Here is a 6496-nt window from a genome sequence, read left to right as displayed (position 1 = left end):
CCCTCTTTGACCAAGATGAACGTAAATGGCTGTGGACATAAAATGTCCAAAGTACAGGCACATTCTACACTAAGCTGCCAAATAAGATTTTGTGCTGTGGCAGATAGGCTTACGAGGTGAGTTACACCTTCTTTTATCTGTAGTAGCAGCCAACAAGCCTGAGTCATTCCCCTCTGCTTTCTTTTCCCCTAAGTGCAAGTCCCAGATTGATTGGATTAGCAATAGGTTTCTAAAAAGAGGAATTTAAATCATAATGTTACGAAAAAAACGAAATAACGCTTATTACAGAGCTTCCAAGGCTTATTTAAAGAAATAACATTTCTTTTATATTAAGGACGATTGATAAAGCTGCCTTAAAAAGTTTAAAGGACTGGGGCTCCTGGGTGGCTCAGTCGGTTAAGCATCCCACTCTTGATTTTGGCTCAGGTCATGATTTCATAGTTCATGGGTTTGAGCCCTGTGTTGGGCTCTGTGCTGACAGTGTGGAGTCTGCTTGGGATTCTCTCCCTCTCCTCTGACCTTCCCCTGCTTACACTCTAAGTCTGTCTAAACAAACAAACATTTTTTAAAAAGTATAAAGGACAGGGAGAAAACAGGAAATGGTTGAAGGACATCTAGTTTTTGTTTGGATATTCCTGAAAAGAATATTTAAAAACCAATTTTGGGTATTAGCAGTTAGATATATTATTCTATTATACTACTTTTGACTTCAGAACTGTCTTCAAACAAAATCTTTTCTAAATATCATTTGAAGCAAATATTTTTTGAGCAAGTATTTATTATTGCAGCACTATAGAGATTTCTACTGTTCCTAGCCCCCAAGATTCCCAGTGTGATAACTCATCATTCAAGCTGTTGTTTCCCTGGATGCATCATTTTTTTCTGGATTCTTCCATGATTTTCTTTTTGGATGTCAGCACTTTGACTATGATATGCCAAGGTATACTCCGTTTGAGATTTGCTTAGGTTTTTGAATTTGTAAGTTTTGTGCTTCACCAAATTTGGGATAGTTTGATTAATTTATTTACTCAAAAGTTTTTTTGTTTTGTGTCATTTGCTCCCTCCTCTCTTCCTGGGACTCCAATTATAGTGATGTTAAGTCATTTGACACTGCTGTACAGACCTCTGGGACACTAAAAAAAAAAAAAATCTGCCTTGGGGCCCCTGTGTGGTTCAGTTGGTTGAGCTTGATTTTGGCTCAGGCTATGATCCCAGGGTCATGGGATCGAGCCCCACCTTGGGCTCTGCACTAAAAGTGGAGTCTGTCTAGGATTCTCTCTCTCCCTCTGCCCCTCTCCCCCACACCCCTGCTCATGCGTGCTCTCTCTCAAGACAAAAACCACAAAACTCCCAATCACTTCTGTCTTTAAGTCACTGACTTTTTGTTTGTTATATCCATTCTGATATTAAAGACCATCCTGTGAAGTTTTATTCCAGATACTGTTTTCACTTCTAAAGTTTAGTTTTTGATTTTTTTTTTTTTGGTATTCTTTTTCTAATATTTCCAACCTTTTCATTCATTTAGGACTTTTTTAAAGTTCACAAAGTATACCTATCATAACTGCTTTTAAGTTCTTATCTCACTGTGTCATATCTGGGTCACCTCGGGTTTAGTTTCTGTTGATTGTCTCCTTCCCACCCCTGCCCCCCCACCTTTTCTGGTTCTTCATATGTCCAGTGTTCTGGGATTATGTCCTGGACGTTGTGAATGTTGTAGAAATTCTGGACTCTATTAAATGTATTCCTCCAACGAGGTGGTTTTCTTTTAGCAGGCACTTAGTGGGCTCAGATTCAAAACAGCAAGCTTTTTTACCTTTGGTGGCTGGCAGCCCAGATGTCATTTCAGTTATTACTTATTGCTCTGCTTCCTTCGCAGAGCTGTCAGCAATCTGTTGTGCAATGTGTCGGCTCTCAGAGGCCAGCCGGAAGTCAGGCAGAGCTTACACGTAGAATGTGAACTTCCCCTGCTGCCTTGGTTTTGTTTTTGTTTTTGTTTTTGTTTTTTTCCAGAATTTCCCCTTCACTTTCTGTCTTGGACTCTGCCTCCCTTAGGCCAGAAAGCAGTGGTTTTCCGTGAGAACATCAGCTCTTCTTTGCCTTGTTCTGGCCATGTTTCACTTTAGACCAAAGCCCCAAATCTAGGGAACTCACCCTGTGTTGATCCCTTCCATGTGTTCGCTCTTTTCTAAAATCTGCCTTTGTTGACTCCAGAACTGGTTTTGTGGTTTGTCCAGAGTTTATACTTGTTACATTATGTGAGAGGGTCAGTCTTCTGGGAAGCTTGTAAATGACATTACACTAAATATACTCCTACCATATGATCTGGCAAACTCCTTGGTATTTACCCACCTGATTAGAAAACTTTGATACACACAAAAATCTGCACATGGAGGTGTATATCAGCTTTATTCATAAAAAATTTCCAAGAAAGACTTGGAAGCAACGAAGATATCCTTCAGTAGGTGAATGGGTAAGTTTACTGGAATATCCAGATAATGGAATGCTTATTATCCAGCACTAAAAAGAAATGAGCTATCAAGCCATGAAGAGACTTGGAGGGAACTTAAATGCATATTACCAACTTACAGAGATCGGAAAAGGCTACATACTCTATGATTCTGACTACATGTCATTCTGGAAAAGGCAAAACTGCAAACAGTAAAAAGATCAGTGGTTACCAGGGAGGAGTGTGGAAGGAAGGATGAGTAAGACAGAGAACTTTTAGGGCGGTGAAACTATTCTGTATGATACTACAATGACGGTGTAGGACACCAGAGTGAATCCTAATGTACATATGGAGTTTGGGTGATAATGATGTAGTTTAGGTTTATTCATCAATTATAACAAATGTGTCACTGGTGCCAAATGTTGGTAGCGGAGGAGGCTGTGCGTGCTTGCGGGCAGATGAGATATGGCAGATCTTCACACTTTCTCAACTTTGCTGTGAACCCAACACTGCTCTAAAAATAAAGTTAAGAAATAGACTATTTTTAGATAAATCTAAAAAGATAAGATTGTACAGATTTATTTTGGGTTACAAGGGTAACAAATGCTTTTTGCACACATAATAAAACAGAAGATGAAAATAAAGATCACCTATATGCAACTATCCAAAGATAATATCTGTTAATATTTTAATGGCTACTATTCTAGGAATAATAACAACGACAGAACTATTAATAAAAATAATAAGGGGCGCCTGGGTGGCTTAGTCGGCTAAGCGTCGGACTTTCGCTTAGGTCATGATCTCGCGGTTCGTGGGTTCAAGCCCCGCGTCGGGCTCTGTGCTGACTGCCAGCTCAGAGCCTGGAGCCTATTTCGGAGTCTGTGTCTCCCTCTCTCTCTGACTCTCCCCTGCTCACGCTGTCTCTCTCTCTCTCTCTCTCTCTCTCCTAGAAAATAAATAAAAATATTTAAAAAAATAAAAATAAAAATAAAATAAAATAAAATAAAAATAATAAAATGTTATTAATTTTTAATTTATTTAGTGTTTGACTACTATTGGCCTTCTGATGCTACATTAGAAGGAGGGTCCTCTGCTTCTGCATTTTGGTTGACTGTGGCTAACTGACATAGTAGAAAGAGAAACCATGACTAAGGGTGGGGAGGGGGGAAACACAGCCTGTCACAAACATTACCCTTAAACAGTCTGAATTCCTGACCCAGACATCCATGAGATAAAAGAAAATGGCTATTATTTAAAGGCACTGATCTACGACAAAGCTGTCATCATCAAGACAGTATGGTATCGGCACAAAAACAGACACATAGACCAGTGGAATAGAATAAAGAACCCAGAATTGGACCCACATATGTATGGCCAGTTAATCTTTGACAAAGTGGGAAAGAGTATCCAATGAAAAAGAGACAGCCTCTTTAACAGATGGTGCTGGGAAAACTGGACAGCAACACGTAGAAGAATGAAACTAGACCACTATCTCACACCATACACAATAATAAACTCAAAATAAATAAAGGACCTGAATGTGAGACAGGAAACCATCAAAACCCTAGCAGGTTTTTGAATGGAATGCAGGAAACAACCTCCTTGACCTCAACGGCAGCAATTTCTTACTTGACACATCCCCAAAGGCAGGGGAATCAAGACCAAAAATGAACTATTGGGACCTCATCAAGATAAAAAGCTTCTGCACAGTGAAGGAAACAATAAAACTAATAGGCAACCGATGGAATGGTAAAAGATAGTTGCAAATGACATATCAGATAAAGGGCTGGTATCCAAAATCTATAAGGAACTCACCAAATTCCACACCCAAAAACAAATAATCCAGTGAAGAAATGGGCAGAAGACATGAACAGACACTTCTCCAAAGAAGACATCCAGATGGCCAACAGACACATGAAACGATGCTCAGTGTTCCTCATCATCAGGGAAATGCAAATCAAAACCACACTGAGATACCACCTCATGCCGGTTAGAGTGGCGAAAGTGAACAAATCAGGAGACTAGATGCTGGTGAGGATGTGGAGAAATGGGCACCCTCCTACACTGTTGGTGGGAATGTAAACTGGTGCAGCCCCTCTGGAAAACAGTGTGGAGGTTCCTCAAAAATTTAACAATGGAACTCCCCTATGGCTCAGCAATAGCACTGCTAGGAATTTACCCAAAGGGTACAGGAGTGCTGATTCATAGGGCTCATGTACCCCAATGTTCATAANGTGGGGGAGAGGGGAAGGGGGGTGATGGGCATGGAGGAGGGCACTTGTTGGGACGAGCACTGGGTCATTATATGGAAACCAACTTGACAATAAACTATGAAAGAAAAATAAAGGCACTAAGTTTTTGTTACTTTGTTATGCAGTAAAAGGACATTGTACTGATAGTAGTTAAATTTTTATACCATGTTGGAAAATCATTTTGCGCTATCTCCTAAAGGTGACGTAAGCATGTTCTATCACCGTTTTCAGTCCTAAGTATGTATCTATCAGAAATGTGCATATTATGTACCAAAAGTCACATGCAGGGTTAAAGAAACATGAATTGAAATAACCAAAAATGGAGACAATTCAAATATTTCACAATAGAACAGATAAAGTGTGTTATGATTGTAAATTAGACTATAATGCAGCAATGAAAATGGGCAAATTGTAGCCACACACATCAACATGGATCTTGTAAGCATATTGTGGAGGGAAGGAAGCCAAACACACCATCTGGCTCACTGTGTAATGACACAAAATCAGCAGGTGTGCACTTGAGAAGAATGTGTATGTGCATGTGTGTGTGGCTGGGTGGGGAGTTCTATTAAATGGTATTAAGTCTAATTGGTTTGTGGTGTTGTTCAAGTCTTCTCTCTCCTTCTTGATAAGCTATCTATTTGTTCTATCAATTATTGAGAGTTAAGTGTCTTAAAGTCTTCAACTATTATTGTTGAGTTGTCTACTTCTCCCTTGAATTCTGTCAGTTTCCGTATTAAGTATTTTGGAGGCTCTGTTTTTTAAGTGCATGTATCTGTATTTACAGCTGTTAAGTCTTCTTGGTGGATTGACCCCTCTATCATTATTAAATACAGGCCATACTTTCCTGTTCCTTTGCAATTCTCATCATCTTTTATTGAAGACTGGACATTTAAATAATGTCATGTGGCAGCTCTGGAAATCAGATTTCCCTCATGCCAGACTTGTTGCTGTTTTCTTTCTTTCTTTTAAAAAGTTTTAAATATCTATTTATTTTTGAGAGAATGAGAGCGTAAGCAGGGGAGGGGCAGAGAGAGAGGGGGACACAGAATCAGAAGCAGGCTCCAGGCTCTGAGCTGTCAGCACAGAGCCCGACACAGGCCTTGAACTCACGAACTGTGAAATGACCTGAGCCGAAGTCAGATGCTTAACCAACTGAGCCACCCAGGAACCCTGCTGTTTTCTTTTTTAGTGATTTCCTGAACTAATTCTGTAAAGTGTCAATTCTTTATTGTGTGTGACCACGGAAGGCTCTGCTCATTTAGCTTAGCAGTCAGTTAGTAATCAGACAGAGATCTCCTTCGATGCCTTTCACCCCAAAGTTCTCTGTTCTGGTAGCTACTCCTGTTCGTTTTTTCCCCACAGCTCCATTACTCAAGACTGTCATGTTTATATGACTGTAATCGAAATTTTGGGAGTTATAGAGGGAGTAGAGAATAGCTAAGATCAGCCAACAGTCTAAAATTCAAAATGAAGGATCAATATTTTAATAGATCCCTAGTCTTCCCTGCTACTAGATATTTCTCATTGGGTATTTCTTTGTATTCCTTTTAGTCTTCAAGGTTTCTAGGCTTTCTTCCTAGTACTCTCTCCACTTTTCTCTCTTCTGGTGTTCCAAACCCCTTCTCAAGAATCCAAGATTGAACTGTACAATCCTACAACTTCATTTTTGAATAGAATAATTCAGTTACCTTTATCATAGCCTTTTTCCATTGGCATGAGCTAGGGCCCTGTTTTCTCAACAAAACAGCTCCCTGGAGGTGTTTTTCTAAAAAAAAAAAAAAAAAAAAAAAAAAAA

This window comes from Crocuta crocuta, unplaced genomic scaffold (assembly GCF_008692635.1).
Source record: "Crocuta crocuta isolate KB4526 unplaced genomic scaffold, BGI_CrCroc_1.0 scaffold95, whole genome shotgun sequence".
In the NCBI taxonomy this organism is placed as follows: domain Eukaryota; kingdom Metazoa; phylum Chordata; class Mammalia; order Carnivora; family Hyaenidae; genus Crocuta; species Crocuta crocuta.
The sequence above is the reverse complement of the archived record's forward strand: the minus strand, read 5'-3'. Positions refer to the sequence as shown.